Source organism: Rutilus rutilus (assembly GCF_951802725.1).
Source record: "Rutilus rutilus genome assembly, chromosome: 1".
NCBI classification, from domain to species: Eukaryota; Metazoa; Chordata; class Actinopteri; order Cypriniformes; family Leuciscidae; genus Rutilus; species Rutilus rutilus.
The window spans coordinates 964,838-981,675 of record NC_140209.1 but is presented as its reverse complement, the minus strand read 5'-3'; the positions used below and the strand labels follow the sequence as shown (position 1 = coordinate 981,675).

Below are 16,838 nucleotides of genomic sequence, written 5' to 3'. Positions count from 1 at the left end.
GACTGATGACGTTTCACAAGAACACAAGTACAGACAAGAACGCATATTGAGAAACAATGAGGCGCGTCGTTTCCATACTTTTGTAGCGAATAGAGTCCAAAAGATTCGTCAAAGTAGAAACCCTCAGCAATGGTTTTATGTGCCATCTGAAGAGAACCAAGCCGATAGTGCATCTAGGGGTAAATCGGTCACTGAGCTTCTCTCATCCAACTGGTTCACCGGCCCCTCCTTTCTCTGGGAGAGGGACATGCCCACAACACAAAGTGTAGAGCTGGAACCGTCCCTTGGAGATCCAGAAGTCAGAAAAACACAGACAATGTTAACCAAAGTTACAGTGACATTTAGCCTTGCAGAACGTTTGTCCAAGTTCTCGTCATGGTCCAAAGCAGTCAAAGCTTGAGCACGTCTCATAAGAAGGGCCAAGAAAGTCAAATCAAATGCACCGGCTACAGTGAGTGAACAAGAAAGTGCAGTGCATGTCATCATTCAGGATGTACAAAAAAAAACATATGGAAAAGAGATAAAAATGTTAAAGGGGTCATATAATGCCATTTTTGTACAAGCTAATATGATTCTTTAGGGTCTAAATTAAAAGTTTGTAATATACTTTAATTAAAAATTCTCATTAGTATTGTAAGAAAACACTAATTTTACCTGGTCAAAAACAGCTCTGTTTTCAGCACGCCGTTTCAGTGCATGTGTCTTTAAATGATAATGAGCTTTGCTCACCCCGCCCCTCTGTTCTGTGCGTACACCGTTTGTAACACAATAACCACGCGTTGTTCATTATAAACGTGGGATTATGAATTATATTGAGAACGTCGTACATAGAAAACATGCCGTAATGTACCCTGAGTGTAAACCTTAGACACATTCATCGTGAAGCCTGCAGCAAGGTTTGCAAATTTCGCAAAGATTAATATAAATACTAATATAAAGGTTAACTAGAAAAAAAAGTTTGTTGAGACAAACTTTAAGTTGGCTTGAGAAAGCCGGACCAGAGAGTTTGAAGAAGATAAAGGTTGTTAGAAGTTTAAAGTAGTTAGAAGTTTGAAGTAGTTTGAAGTTTAAAGTAGTTTAAATTTTGATTGATAAATTAGTTAGAAAGAAAGAACAGTTAGAAAGAAAGAAAGAAAGATTAGGTATAAAGAAAGAATAGTTAGAAAGAAAGAAAGAAAGAAAGAAAGAAAGAAAGAAAGAAAGAAAGAAAGAAAGAAAGAAAAAGATTAGAAAGAAAGAAAGAAAGAAAGAAAGAAAGAAAGAAAGAAAGAAAGAAATATTAGGTAGAATGAGAGAAAGACAGATTAGTTAGAAAGATAGAAAGAAAGATTGGTTAGAAAGAAAGAAAAGTTAGAAAGAAAAAAGAAAGAAAGAAAGATTAGTTAGAAAGAAAGAAAGAAAGAAAGAAAGAAAGAGAAAGATTAGGTAGAAAGAAAGAAAAAAGCAAAATTAGTAAGAAAGAAAGAAAAGTAAGGAAGAAAAAAGAAAGATTAGTTAGAAAGAAAGAAAAGAAAAGTAAGCAAGAAAGAAAAGAAAGATTAGTTAGAAAGAAAGAAAGAAAGAAAGAAAGAAAGAAAGAAAGAAAGAAAGAAAAGAAAAAAGAAATATTAGGTATAAAGAAAGAAAGAAAGAAAGAAAGAAAGAAAGAAAGAAAAGAAAAAAGAAAGATTAGGTAGAAAGAAAGAAAGAAAGAAAGAAAGAAAGAAAGAAAGAAAGACTAATTAGTTAGAAAGAAAGATAGATTAGTGAGAGAAAGAAAAAAGATTGATTAGTTAGAAAGAAAGAAAGAAAGAAAGAAAGAAAGAAAGAAAGAAAGAAAGAAAGAAAGAAAGATTAGTTAGAAAGATAGATTAGATAGAAAGATATATTAGAAAGAAAGAAAGATAGATAGATTAGTTAGAATGAAAAAGATAGATTAGTTAGAAAGAAAGATAGATAGATTAGTTAGAATGAAAGATAGATAGATTAGTTAGAAAGAAAGATAGATAGATTAGTTAGAATGAAAGATAGATAGATTAGTTAGAAAGAAAGATAGATAGATTAGTTAGAATGAAAGATAGATAGATTAGTTAGAATGAAAGATAGATAGATTAGTTAGAAAGAAAGATAGATAGATAGATTAGTAAGAATGAAAGAAAGATAGATTAGTTAGAAAGAAAGATAGATAGATTAGTTAGAATGAAAGATAGATTAGTTAGAAAGAAAGATAGATAGATTAGTTAGAAAGAAAGATAGATAGATTAGTAAGAATGAAAGAAAGATAGATTACTTAGAAAGAAAGATAGATAGATTAGTTAGAATGAAAGATAGATAGATTAGTTAGAAAGAAAGATAGATAGATTAGTTAGAATGAAAGATAGATAGATTAGTTAGAAAGAAAGATAGATAGATAGATAGATTAGTAAGAATGAAAGATAGATTAGTTAGAAAGAAAGATAGATAGATTAGTTAGAAAGAAAGAGATAGATTAGTTAGAATGAAAGATAGATAGATTAGTTAGAAAGAAAGATAGATAGATTAGAAAAAAAAGGAAGAAAGAAAGAAAGAAAGAAAGAAAGAAAGAAAGAAAGATTAGTTAGAAAGAAAGAAAAGTAAGGAAGAAAAAAGAAAGAAAAATTAGTTAGAACGAAAGAAGAAAAATAAAATAAAGATTAGTTAGAAAGAAAAGAAAGAAAGAAAGAAAGATTAGTTAGAAAGAAAGAAAAGAAAAGTAAGCAAGAAAGAAAAGAAAGATTAGTTAGAAAGAAAGAAAAAGAAAAAAAAGAAAAGAAATATTTGTTAGAAAGGAAAGAAAGATTAGTTAGAAAGAAAGAAAGAAAAAAGAAAGATTTGTTAGAAAGGAAAGAAAGATTAGTTAGATAGATTAGTTAAAAAGAAAGAAAGAAAGATTAGGTATAAAGAAAGAAAGAAAGAAAGAAAGAAAGAAAGAAAGAAAGAAAGAAAGAAAGAGTAAGAAAGAGTAAGAAAGAAAGAAAGAAAGAAAGAAAGAGAGAAAGAGAAAGATTAGGTAGAAAGAAAGAAAAAAGCAAAATTAGTAAGAAAGAAAGAAAAGTAAGGAAGAAAAAAGAAAGAAAATTAGTTAGAACGAAAGAAGAAAGAAAAAAAGAAAGATTAGATAGATAGGTATAAAGAAAGAAAGAAAGAAAGAAAGAAAGAAAGAAAGAAAGAAAGAGAAAGTAAGAAAGAAAGAGTAAGAAAGAAAGAAAGAAAGAAAGAAAGAAAGAAAGAAAGAAAGAAAGAAAGAAAAGAAAGATTAGTTAGAAAGAAAGAAAGAAAAGAAAGATTAGTTAGAAAGAAAGAAAGAAAAGAAAAAAGAAAGAAAGAAAGAAAGAAAGAAAGAAAGTAAGAAAGTAAGAAAGAAAGAAAAAGGAAAGAAAGATTAGTTAGAAAGAAAGAAAGAAAAAAGAAAGATTTGTTAGAAAGGAAAGAAAGATTAGTTAGAAAGATTAGTTAAAAAGAAAGAAAGAAAGATTAGGTATAAAGAAAGAAAGAAAGAAAGAAAGAAAGAAAGAAAGAAAGAAAGAAAGAAAGAGTAAGAAAGAAAGAAAGAAAGAAAGAAAGAAAGAGAGAAAGATTAGGTAGAAAGAAAGAAAAAAGCAAAATTAGTAAGAAAGAAAGAAAAGTAAGGAAGAAAAAAGAAAGAAAATTAGTTAGAACGAAAGAAGAAAGAAAAAAAGAAAGATTAGATAGATAGGTATAAAGAAAGAAAGAAAGAAAGAAAGAAAGAAAGAAAGAAAGAAAGAAAGAAAGAGAAAGTAAGAAAGAAAGAGTAAGAAAGAAAGAAAGAAAGAAAGAAAGAAAGAAAGAAAGAAAGAAAGAAAAGAAAGATTAGTTAGAAAGAAAGAAAGAAAAGAAAAAAGAAAGAAAGAAAGAAAGTAAGAAAGAAAGAAAGAAAGAGAAAGATTAGGTAGAAAGAAAGAAAAAAGCAAAATTAGTAAGAAAGAAAGAAAAGTAAGGAAGAAAAAAGAAAGATTAGTTAGAAAGAAAGAAAAGAAAAGTAAGCAAGAAAGAAAAGAAAGATTAGTTAGAAAGAAAGAAAGAAAGAAAAGAAAAAAGAAAGATTAGGTAGAAAGAAAGAAAGAAAGAAAGAAAGAAAGAAAGAAAGAAAGAAAGAAAGAAAGTAAGAAAGAAAGAAAAAGGAAAGAAAGATTAGTTAGAAAGAAAGAAAGAAAAAAGAAAGATTTGTTAGAAAGGAAAGAAAGATTAGTTAGAAAGATTAGTTAAAAAGAAAGAAAGAAAGATTAGGTATAAAGAAAGAAAGAAAGAAAGAAAGAAAGAAAGAAAGAAAGAAAGAAAGAAAGAAAGAGTAAGAAAGAAAGAAAGAAAGAAAGAAAGAAAGAAAGAAAGAGAGAAAGATTAGGTAGAAAGAAAGAAAAAAGCAAAATTAGTAAGAAAGAAAGAAAAGTAAGGAAGAAAAAAGAAAGATTAGTTAGAAAGAAAGAAAAGAAAAGTAAGCAAGAAAGAAAAGAAAGATTAGTTAGAAAGAAAGAAAGAAAGAAAGAAAGAAAAGAAAAAAGAAAGATTAGGTAGAAAGAAAGAAAGAAAGAAAGAAAGAAAGAAAGAAAGAAAGAAAGAAAGAAAGAAAGAGAAAGATTAGGTAGAAAGAAAGAAAAAAGCAAAATTAGTAAGAAAGAAAGAAAAGTAAGGAAGAAAAAAGAAAGAAAAATTATTTAGAACGAAAGAAGAAAGAAAAAAGAAAGATTAGATAGAAAGAAAGAAAGAAAGAAAGAAAGAAAGAAAGAAAAAAGAAAGATTAGTTAGAAAGACAGAAAAGAAAAGCAAGCAAGAAAGAAAAGAAAGATTAGTTAGAAAGAAAGAAAGAAAGAAAGAAAGAAAGAAAGAAAGAAAGAAAGAGAAATAAAGAAAGAAAGTAAGAAAGAAAGAAAGAGAAAGATTAAGTAGAAAGAAAGAAAAAAGCAAAATTAGTAAGAAAGAAAAGTAAGGAAGAAAAAAGAAAGAAAAATTTGTTAGAATGAAAGAAGAAAGAAAAAAAGAAAGATTAGATAGAAAGAAAGAAAAGAAAGAAAAAAGAAAGATTAGTTAGAAAGAAAGATAAGAAAAGTAAGCAAGAAAGAAAAGAAAGATTAGTTAGAAAGAAAGAAAGAAAGAAAGAAAGAAAGAAAGAAAGAAAGAAAGAAAGAAAGAAAGAAAAAGATAAAAGAAAGATTAGCTAGAAAGAAAGAAAAAAGATTGGCTAGAAAGAAAGAAAGAAAGAAAAAATAAAGAAAGATTAGTTAGAAAGAAATACAGATTAGTTAGAAAGAAATATAGAAAGAAAGAAAGAAAGAAAGAAAGAAAGAAAGACAGACAGACAGACAGACAGACAGACAGACAGACAGACAGACAGAAAGAAAGAAAGAAAGAAAGAAAGAAAGACTAATTAGTTAGAAAGAAAGATAGATTAGTGAGAGAAAGAAAAAAGATTGATTAGTTAGAAAGAAAGAAAGAAAGAAAGAAAGAAAGAAAGAAAGAAAGAAAGAAAGAAAGAAAAAGAAAGAAAGAAAGATTAGTTAGAAAGATAGATTAGATAGAAAGATATGTTAGAAAGAAAGAAAGATAGATAGATTAGTTAGAATGAAAAAGATAGATTAGTTAGAAAGAAAGATAGATAGATTAGTTAGAATGAAAGATAGATAGATTAGTTAGAAAGAAAGATAGATAGATTAGTTAGAATGAAAGATAGATAGATTAGTTAGAAAGAAAGATAGATAGATTAGTTAGAATGAAAGATAGATAGATTAGTTAGAAAGAAAGATAGATAGATAGATTAGTAAGAATGAAAGAAAGATAGATTAGTTAGAAAGAAAGATAGATAGATTAGTTAGAATGAAAGATAGATTAGTTAGAAAGAAAGATAGATAGATTAGTTAGAAAGAAAGATAGATAGATTAGTAAGAATGAAAGAGATAGATTAGTTAGAATGAAAGATAGATAGATTAGTTAGAAAGAAAGATAGATAGATTAGTTAGAATGAAAGATAGATAGATTAGTTAGAAAGAAAGATAGATAGATAGATTAGTAAGAATGAAAGATAGATTAGTTAGAAAGAAAGATAGATAGATTAGTTAGAAAGAAAGAGATAGATTAGTTAGAATGAAAGATAGATAGATTAGTTAGAAAGAAAGATAGATAGATTAGTAAGAATGAAAGAAAGATAGATTACTTAGAAAGAAAGATAGATAGATTAGTTAGAATGAAAGATAGGTAGATTAGTTAGAAAGAAAGAGATAGATTAGTTAGAATGAAAGATAGATAAGTTAGAAAGAAAGATAGATAGATTAGTAAGAATGAAAGAAAGATAGATTACTTAGAAAGAAAGATAGATTAGCTAGAATGAAAGAAAGAAAGATAGATTAGTTAGAATGAAAGAAAGAAAGATAGATTAGTTAGAATGAAAGAAAGAAAGATATATTAGTTAGAATGAAAGAAAGAAAGATATATTAGTTAGAAAGAAAGATGGATTAGTTCATTAAAAAGAAAGAAAGATGGATTATTTAGTTAAAAAGAAAGATAGATTAGTTTGTTTAAAAGAAAGAAAGATGGATTATTTAGTTAAAAAGATAGATAGATAGATAGATAGATAGATAGATAGATAGATAGATAGATAGATAGATAGATAGATAGAGTTAAAAAGATGATAGATAGATAGATAGATAGATAGATAGATAGATAGATAGATAGATAGATAGATAGATAGATAGATAGATAGATAGGAGTTAAAAAGATGATAGATAGATAGATAGATAGATAGATAGATAGATAGATAGATAGATAGATAGATAGATAGATAGATAGATAGATAGATAGATAGGTTCATTAGTACATAGAATAGTAGTTTAATTGAGTCTAGGGCTTCAGGGAGTTTAGATTTGAGTTTTTGTGTTTGTGCACTAATGGGCCACCGTAGTCTTGGCTCAATTTGAACAGTCTGCAATGAAAGTCAATGGGATTTTTATGATATTTAATATGAATTTTTAACAAAACTGAAAGTCAAATCAGTCTGAAAAGATATAGCAACTCGAGTCAGAACAGTCTGAAGGTCTGACCCGAGTTTGGAGTTTGTAGAGTTAAAGCTCTAGGAGGAGTTAGTGTCAGAAAATTTTGGGTCAGAAGAATAATAATAACTAGAAAAAAAAGTTTGTTGAGACAAACTTTAAGTTGGCTTGAGAAAGCCGGACCAGAGAGTTTGAAGAAGATAAAGGTTGTTAGAAGTTTAAAGTAGTTAGAAGTTTGAAGTAGTTTGAAGTTTAAAGTAGTTTAAATTTTGATTGATAAATTAGTTAGAAAGAAAGAACAGTTAGAAAGAAAGAAAGAAAGATTAGGTATAAAGAAAGAATAGTTAGAAAGAAAGAAAGAAAGAAAGAAAGAAAGAAAGAAAGAAAGAAAGAAAGAAAGAAAAAGATTAGAAAGAAAGAAAGAAAGAAAGAAAGAAAGAAAGAAAGAAAGAAAGAAAGAAAGAAAGAAAGAAAGAAAGAAAGAAAGAAATATTAGGTAGAATGAGAGAAAGACAGATTAGTTAGAAAGATAGAAAGAAAGATTGGTTAGAAAGAAAGAAAAGTTAGAAAGAAAAAAGAAAGAAAGAAAGATTAGTTAGAAAGAAAGAAAGAAAGAAAGAAAGAAAGAAAGAGAAAGATTAGGTAGAAAGAAAGAAAAAAGCAAAATTAGTAAGAAAGAAAGAAAAGTAAGGAAGAAAAAAGAAAGATTAGTTAGAAAGAAAGAAAAGAAAAGTAAGCAAGAAAGAAAAGAAAGATTAGTTAGAAAGAAAGAAAGAAAGAAAGAAAGAAAGAAAGAAAAGAAAAAAGAAATATTAGGTATAAAGAAAGAAAGAAAGAAAGAAAGAAAGAAAGAAAGAAAGAAAGAAAGAAAAGAAAAAAGAAAGATTAGGTAGAAAGAAAGAAAGAAAGAAAGAAAGAAAGAAAGAAAGAAAGACTAATTAGTTAGAAAGAAAGATAGATTAGTGAGAGAAAGAAAAAAGATTGATTAGTTAGAAAGAAAGAAAGAAAGAAAGAAAGAAAGAAAGAAAGAAAGATTAGTTAGAAAGATAGATTAGATAGAAAGATATATTAGAAAGAAAGAAAGATAGATAGATTAGTTAGAATGAAAAAGATAGATTAGTTAGAAAGAAAGATAGATAGATTAGTTAGAATGAAAGATAGATAGATTAGTTAGAAAGAAAGATAGATAGATTAGTTAGAATGAAAGATAGATAGATTAGTTAGAAAGAAAGATAGATAGATTAGTTAGAATGAAAGATAGATAGATTAGTTAGAATGAAAGATAGATAGATTAGTTAGAAAGAAAGATAGATAGATAGATTAGTAAGAATGAAAGAAAGATAGATTAGTTAGAAAGAAAGATAGATAGATTAGTTAGAATGAAAGATAGATTAGTTAGAAAGAAAGATAGATAGATTAGTTAGAAAGAAAGATAGATAGATTAGTAAGAATGAAAGAAAGATAGATTACTTAGAAAGAAAGATAGATAGATTAGTTAGAATGAAAGATAGATAGATTAGTTAGAAAGAAAGATAGATAGATTAGTTAGAATGAAAGATAGATAGATTAGTTAGAAAGAAAGATAGATAGATAGATAGATTAGTAAGAATGAAAGATAGATTAGTTAGAAAGAAAGATAGATAGATTAGTTAGAAAGAAAGAGATAGATTAGTTAGAATGAAAGATAGATAGATTAGTTAGAAAGAAAGATAGATAGATTAGAAAAAAAAGGAAGAAAGAAAGAAAGAAAGAAAGAAATAAAGAAAGAAAGATTAGTTAGAAAGAAAGAAAAGTAAGGAAGAAAAAAGAAAGAAAAATTAGTTAGAACGAAAGAAGAAAAATAAAATAAAGATTAGTTAGAAAGAAAAGAAAGAAAGAAAGAAAGATTAGTTAGAAAGAAAGAAAAGAAAAGTAAGCAAGAAAGAAAAGAAAGATTAGTTAGAAAGAAAGAAAAAGAAAAAAAAGAAAAGAAATATTTGTTAGAAAGGAAAGAAAGATTAGTTAGAAAGAAAGAAAGAAAAAAGAAAGATTTGTTAGAAAGGAAAGAAAGATTAGTTAGATAGATTAGTTAAAAAGAAAGAAAGAAAGATTAGGTATAAAGAAAGAAAGAAAGAAAGAAAGAAAGAAAGAAAGAAAGAAAGAAAGAGTAAGAAAGAGTAAGAAAGAAAGAAAGAAAGAAAGAAAGAAAGAAAGAGAGAAAGAGAAAGATTAGGTAGAAAGAAAGAAAAAAGCAAAATTAGTAAGAAAGAAAGAAAAGTAAGGAAGAAAAAAGAAAGAAAATTAGTTAGAACGAAAGAAGAAAGAAAAAAAGAAAGATTAGATAGATAGGTATAAAGAAAGAAAGAAAGAAAGAAAGAAAGAAAGAAAGAGAAAGTAAGAAAGAAAGAGTAAGAAAGAAAGAAAGAAAGAAAGAAAGAAAGAAAAGAAAGATTAGTTAGAAAGAAAGAAAGAAAAGAAAGATTAGTTAGAAAGAAAGAAAGAAAAGAAAAAAGAAAGAAAGAAAGAAAGAAAGAAAGAAAGAAAGAAAGTAAGAAAGTAAGAAAGAAAGAAAAAGGAAAGAAAGATTAGTTAGAAAGAAAGAAAGAAAAAAGAAAGATTTGTTAGAAAGGAAAGAAAGATTAGTTAGAAAGATTAGTTAAAAAGAAAGAAAGAAAGATTAGGTATAAAGAAAGAAAGAAAGAAAGAAAGAAAGAAAGAAAGAAAGAAAGAGTAAGAAAGAAAGAAAGAAAGAAAGAAAGAAAGAAAGAAAGAGAGAAAGATTAGGTAGAAAGAAAGAAAAAAGCAAAATTAGTAAGAAAGAAAGAAAAGTAAGGAAGAAAAAAGAAAGAAAATTAGTTAGAACGAAAGAAGAAAGAAAAAAAGAAAGATTAGATAGATAGGTATAAAGAAAGAAAGAAAGAAAGAAAGAAAGAAAGAAAGAAAGAGAAAGTAAGAAAGAAAGAGTAAGAAAGAAAGAAAGAAAGAAAGAAAGAAAGAAAAGAAAGATTAGTTAGAAAGAAAGAAAGAAAAGAAAAAAGAAAGAAAGAAAGAAAGAAAGTAAGAAAGAAAGAAAGAAAGAGAAAGATTAGGTAGAAAGAAAGAAAAAAGCAAAATTAGTAAGAAAGAAAGAAAAGTAAGGAAGAAAAAAGAAAGATTAGTTAGAAAGAAAGAAAAGAAAAGTAAGCAAGAAAGAAAAGAAAGATTAGTTAGAAAGAAAGAAAGAAAGAAAGAAAAGAAAAAAGAAAGATTAGGTAGAAAGAAAGAAAGAAAGAAAGAAAGAAAGAAAGAAAGAAAGAAAGAAAGAAAGAAAGTAAGAAAGTAAGAAAGAAAGAAAAAGGAAAGAAAGATTAGTTAGAAAGAAAGAAAGAAAAAAGAAAGATTTGTTAGAAAGGAAAGAAAGATTAGTTAGAAAGATTAGTTAAAAAGAAAGAAAGAAAGATTAGGTATAAAGAAAGAAAGAAAGAAAGAAAGAGTAAGAAAGAAAGAAAGAAAGAAAGAAAGAAAGAGAGAAAGATTAGGTAGAAAGAAAGAAAAAAGCAAAATTAGGAAGAAAGAAAGAAAAGTAAGGAAGAAAAAAGAAAGATTAGTTAGAAAGAAAGAAAAGAAAAGTAAGCAAGAAAGAAAAGAAAGATTAGTTAGAAAGAAAGAAAGAAAGAAAGAAAGAAAGAAAAGAAAAAAGAAAGATTAGGTAGAAAGAAAGAAAGAAAGAAAGAAAGAAAGAAAGAAAGAAAGAAAGAAAGAAAGAGAAAGATTAGGTAGAAAGAAAGAAAAAAGCAAAATTAGTAAGAAAGAAAGAAAAGTAAGGAAGAAAAAAGAAAGAAAAATTATTTAGAACGAAAGAAGAAAGAAAAAAGAAAGATTAGATAGAAAGAAAGAAAGAAAGAAAGAAAGAAAGAAAGAAAGAAAGAAAGAAAGAAAGAAAGAAAGAAAGAAAGAAAAAAGAAAGATTAGTTAGAAAGACAGAAAAGAAAAGCAAGCAAGAAAGAAAAGAAAGATTAGTTAGAAAGAAAGAAAGAAAGAAAGAAAGAAAGAAAGAAAGAAAGAAAGAAAGAAAGAAAGAAAGAAAGAAAGAGAAATAAAGAAAGTAAGAAAGAAAGAAAGAGAAAGATTAAGTAGAAAGAAAGAAAAAAGCAAAATTAGTAAGAAAGAAAAGTAAGGAAGAAAAAAGAAAGAAAAATTTGTTAGAATGAAAGAAGAAAGAAAAAAAGAAAGATTAGATAGAAAGAAAGAAAAGAAAGAAAAAAGAAAGATTAGTTAGAAAGAAAGATAAGAAAAGTAAGCAAGAAAGAAAAGAAAGATTAGTTAGAAAGAAAGAAAGAAAGAAAGAAAGAAAGAAAGAAAGAAAGAAAGAAAGAAAAAGATAAAAGAAAGATTAGCTAGAAAGAAAGAAAAAAGATTGGCTAGAAAGAAAGAAAGAAAGAAAAAATAAAGAAAGATTAGTTAGAAAGAAATACAGATTAGTTAGAAAGAAATATAGAAAGAAAGAAAGAAAGAAAGAAAGAAAGACAGACAGACAGACAGACAGACAGACAGACAGACAGACAGACAGAAAGAAAGAAAGAAAGAAAGAAAGAAAGAAAGACTAATTAGTTAGAAAGAAAGATAGATTAGTGAGAGAAAGAAAAAAGATTGATTAGTTAGAAAGAAAGAAAGAAAGAAAGAAAGAAAGAAAGAAAGAAAGAAAGAAAGAAAGAAAAAGAAAGAAAGATTAGTTAGAAAGATAGATTAGATAGAAAGATATGTTAGAAAGAAAGAAAGATAGATAGATTAGTTAGAATGAAAAAGATAGATTAGTTAGAAAGAAAGATAGATAGATTAGTTAGAATGAAAGATAGATAGATTAGTTAGAAAGAAAGATAGATAGATTAGTTAGAATGAAAGATAGATAGATTAGTTAGAAAGAAAGATAGATAGATTAGTTAGAATGAAAGATAGATAGATTAGTTAGAAAGAAAGATAGATAGATAGATTAGTAAGAATGAAAGAAAGATAGATTAGTTAGAAAGAAAGATAGATAGATTAGTTAGAATGAAAGATAGATTAGTTAGAAAGAAAGATAGATAGATTAGTTAGAAAGAAAGATAGATAGATTAGTAAGAATGAAAGAAAGATAGATTACTTAGAAAGAAAGATAGATAGATTAGTTAGAATGAAAGATAGATAGATTAGTTAGAAAGAAAGATAGATAGATTAGTTAGAATGAAAGATAGATAGATTAGTTAGAAAGAAAGATAGATAGATAGATTAGTAAGAATGAAAGATAGATTAGTTAGAAAGAAAGATAGATAGATTAGTTAGAAAGAAAGAGATAGATTAGTTAGAATGAAAGATAGATAGATTAGTTAGAAAGAAAGATAGATAGATTAGTAAGAATGAAAGAAAGATAGATTACTTAGAAAGAAAGATAGATAGATTAGTTAGAATGAAAGATAGGTAGATTAGTTAGAAAGAAAGAGATAGATTAGTTAGAATGAAAGATAGATAAGTTAGAAAGAAAGATAGATAGATTAGTAAGAATGAAAGAAAGATAGATTACTTAGAAAGAAAGATAGATTAGCTAGAATGAAAGAAAGAAAGATAGATTAGTTAGAATGAAAGAAAGAAAGATAGATTAGTTAGAATGAAAGAAAGAAAGATATATTAGTTAGAATGAAAGAAAGAAAGATATATTAGTTAGAAAGAAAGATGGATTAGTTCATTAAAAAGAAAGAAAGATGGATTATTTAGTTAAAAAGAAAGATAGATTAGTTTGTTTAAAAGAAAGAAAGATGGATTATTTAGTTAAAAAGATAGATAGATAGATAGATAGATAGATAGATAGATAGATAGATAGATAGATAGATAGATAGATAGAGTTAAAAAGATGATAGATAGATAGATAGATAGATAGATAGATAGATAGATAGATAGATAGATAGGAGTTAAAAAGATGATAGATAGATAGATAGATAGATAGATAGATAGATAGATAGATAGATAGATAGATAGATAGATAGGTTCATTAGTACATAGAATAGTAGTTTAATTGAGTCTAGGGCTTCAGGGAGTTTAGATTTGAGTTTTTGTGTTTGTGCACTAATGGGCCACCGTAGTCTTGGCTCAATTTGAACAGTCTGCAATGAAAGTCAATGGGATTTTTATGATATTTAATATGAATTTTTAACAAAACTGAAAGTCAAATCAGTCTGAAAAGATATAGCAACTCGAGTCAGAACAGTCTGAAGGTCTGACCCGAGTTTGGAGTTTGTAGAGTTAAAGCTCTAGGAGGAGTTAGTGTCAGAAAATTTTGGGTCAGAAGAATAATAATAATAAGTTTAAATAGGATTTCAGTAAGTTGGCTTTCCCAAGCCAACTTAATAAGTTTAAATAGGATTTCAGTAAGTTGGCTTTCCCAAGCCAACTTAATAAAACATTACACTCACATCTTCTGGAGGTTCAGCAGTAACACGTTGGTACCGATCCGTTTTTTCTCGTTTGTGAAGGTGTCTGGTGTGAAATGATTCGTGTAAACATGAAAGCACAGAGATCAATCCCCGCGTCAATCCTTTGGGCATATCCTTCAAAAACAAAACTCAGCCACTGCTTCTTCAACGGCTCGGATTTAGGAACATCCAAATGACTGCTGTGTTCCTTATTACATCTAAGAACAGAACACCACAATCGCTTAGACACCATTCTACTCCAGCATATCAACAATGGCGGACTACTATGACGACGGCTGTCACAGCTTGCTCAGGGCGGGTCTTGTGTTGAAACACGGCTGTCAATCACAATAGCGGGAGGGGCGTACGATCTTATGACGTCACAATATCGAACGGCTTGATTTCAGAGATGGTCAAACATATAAGGAGATTAAAACAAAACCACTGGATGGATTTTTATCATGATAGGATGGTTGTGTACAGGCACTGTCAACAGACATTTCAGTGCAATCAACTTGTAAAAGTGCATGTACCATTATATGACCCCTTTAAACAAAGGCAACCAGCTTCCACATCACAGCAAACTGTTTCACTTAGACATTTTCAGGGACACGGACGGTCTCATCAAGGTCAGAGGGAGACTTTCAACTATCAAGGACTCTTTCAAACACCCTATTGTGATTCCAAAGGAACATCATGTGACCAAACTCATAATAGCTCACTGTCACAACAAAGTAAAACACCAAGGAAAAGGCTTCACCATAAATTAAATCAGATCCAGTAGCTACTGGATCCCAGGGATGAGCAGAACCGTTTCTTCTTTCGTTCGCCAGTGTGTCATCTGTCGCAGACTCCGCAAAGCTCCGGTAGGTCAGAGAATGAGCGACCTACCTGCAGAGCGTTTAGAGCCCTCTCCGCCTTCTACATATTGCGGTATGGACTGTTTTGGCCCTTTTGTAACTACAGAGGGCCGAAAACAACATAAACGGTATGGACTTTTATTCACTTGCTTTTGCTCTCGCTCCATTCACATTGAGCTATTAGAGGACTTATCCACTGACACTTTCATTAATGCATTAAGGTGTTTCATTGCTATCAGAGGTGCAATTTGCCAAATCCGATGTGATCAGGGAACAAACTTTGTTGGTGCAAAGAATGAGTTTAAGGCTGCCCTAAGTGAACTGGACACCCAAAGACTGAGTACTTATCTGTCCCAAAAACAGTGCGACTTTGTGATGAATGCACCTCACTCCAGTCACACAGGTGGAGTGTGGGAGTGTCAGATAAGAACTGTCAGAAGTGTATTGAATATTACTCTGTCCCTTGCGCATGGCAGACTTAAAGGGATAGTTCACCCAAAAATGAAAATTCTGTCAGTAATTACTCACCCTCATGTTGTTCCAACCCCGTAAGACCTTCGTTTATCTTCGGAACACAAATTAAGATATTTTTGATTAAATCTTAAAGTTGTCTAACTCCTCCATAGGCTTCCAAGGAACCGAAACTTGCTGGCCCAGAAAATGTATTAAAGACATCGTTAATATAGTCCAAGTGACTCCAGTGGCTCAATCTTAACTTTATAAAGCGACGAGAATACTTTTTGTGCGGAGTTAGACAACTCTAAGATTTAATAAAAAATATCTTAATTTGTGTTCCGAAGATGAACGAAGTTCTTACGGGGTTGGAACAACATGAGGGTGAGTAATTACTGACAGAATTTTCATTTTTTGGGTGAACTAACCCTTTTAATGATGCTTCATTAAGGACTTTATTCTATGAAGCGATGGCCATAGTCAATGGTCGCCCACTGACTGTAGACAACCTTAACAACCCTGACAGCTTGGAACCACTTACCCCCAACCACCTGCTCCACATGAAATCCAGCACAATACTGCCTCCACCTGGTGCCTTCCCAAAGGAGGAACTCTATGGAGCAAAGAGATGGCGTCGTTTGCAGTTCATGACTGAGCAGTTCTGGTGCCAGTGGAGGCGTGAGTATCTGCACAACATTATTGCTAGGCAGCGCTGGCACGCCCCAAAAAGAAATCTAAGAGTAGGTGATGTTGTGTTGGACATTGATGAACTGTCACCCAGAGGTGAATGGAGACTTGCCAGAGTCCTGGAGACTGTTACCGGCAAGGACGGACTCGTGAGAAGAGTGAAAATCTCCTTTGGAGATAAGAGACTGAATAACAAAGGTCAACGCAGTAATAAGCCTTCGAGTGTAGAGCGTCCTGTGCAAAAGCTAATTCTGATATTAGAATGCTCATAAGTTGATTAAGAGAAATTGTTATTTCATGTTAAATTCTTCGTTGTTGTCATCCTGATATAACAAACTCTCATAATTTGGTGGGAGTGTAAATAACCATAAGTTTGTTACAGAAAAGGCGACTGTCTTTTATTTTGAAAATGTTGTGTTGATGTGGCTGACTTCCGGTCTTGGGCTGCGCGCTTTTGTTTTCTTTTTGAACGCGCGCTCCCAAGCTAGCGCAGTTTATAGCATATAGCAGCTTGTCATTCCAAATTCGGCACTTCGACACGGAGACCTGATAAACATTGATTTTCATGCTTGCAGCCCCTCCAAAGAGGCAAAAGGTGTGTTAATGTAAATCAGTTGAGCATTTTGTCTGTAAATATGTTCGTTTTTTGCACAAATGTAAGACCATGTGAATGTGAACAATGTTAGCTGATCAGTTATATGATTTGTATACATTTCAGCTCTTACGTTGGTGATATGGTGAACGGAGTAAAGTTTATAAAGGATTAAACATCATAAAACCATCAGTAAAAGTCTCATCCTTGTTCGGGGGGCATGCTACAATTTATATATTTATTAATATTACTAGTATATTTATTAATATACTCTACATTCCTACCTCTGAGCCACAGAGCTCCATCATCCACGAACAGTTTGAGTTTCGTGTAAATATTTATTCATATGTATGTTGAATGCTACACTTAATTCACATTTATAAACTTAAATATTGAAATGTGCTTTCTCTTCCTTCATAAAATTGTAATGACATTTTTTTTACTCCGGTGGGGCCAATCTTCATGATCTTGCCTAGGTCCCCACAACCCCACGGGCAGTACGAGCGGTAAACCGAGGGTAACGCGATTTGACGCCATTGACTGGCGACTCCCTCACACATCCTTGGTTATAATCGCAATTTTCTCACGGTTTACAAATAGTTGGAAACATTTGGGATATTGTAAGTAATCAAATAAACATGAACTTCAGTCCCCATAATCCTTTGCCCGGACTCATCATGAATTATTGCTTTCACCTGTTTGTCATTATCGTTTGTCTCAGCCTATTTATACCATGTTCTCTTTGTCATTTCTCAGCGAGGTTTAGTAGTTGTCACGTTGCTGGTCTGAGTGCTCTCCCTTGTCTCTTGTGTTTTTATTGTGGATTGTTTACAAGTGTTTTGACCCTTTG

The 16,838-nt window shown here is 29.4% G+C and overlaps 1 protein-coding gene across 1 annotated transcript in view; it reads left to right on the top strand.

The window, feature by feature from the left end:
- The window catches only part of LOC311301520 (uncharacterized protein), a 402,121-nt gene that overhangs the window by 216,127 nt on the left and 169,156 nt on the right, over positions 1 to 16,838 (top strand). The window lies entirely within an intron of this gene.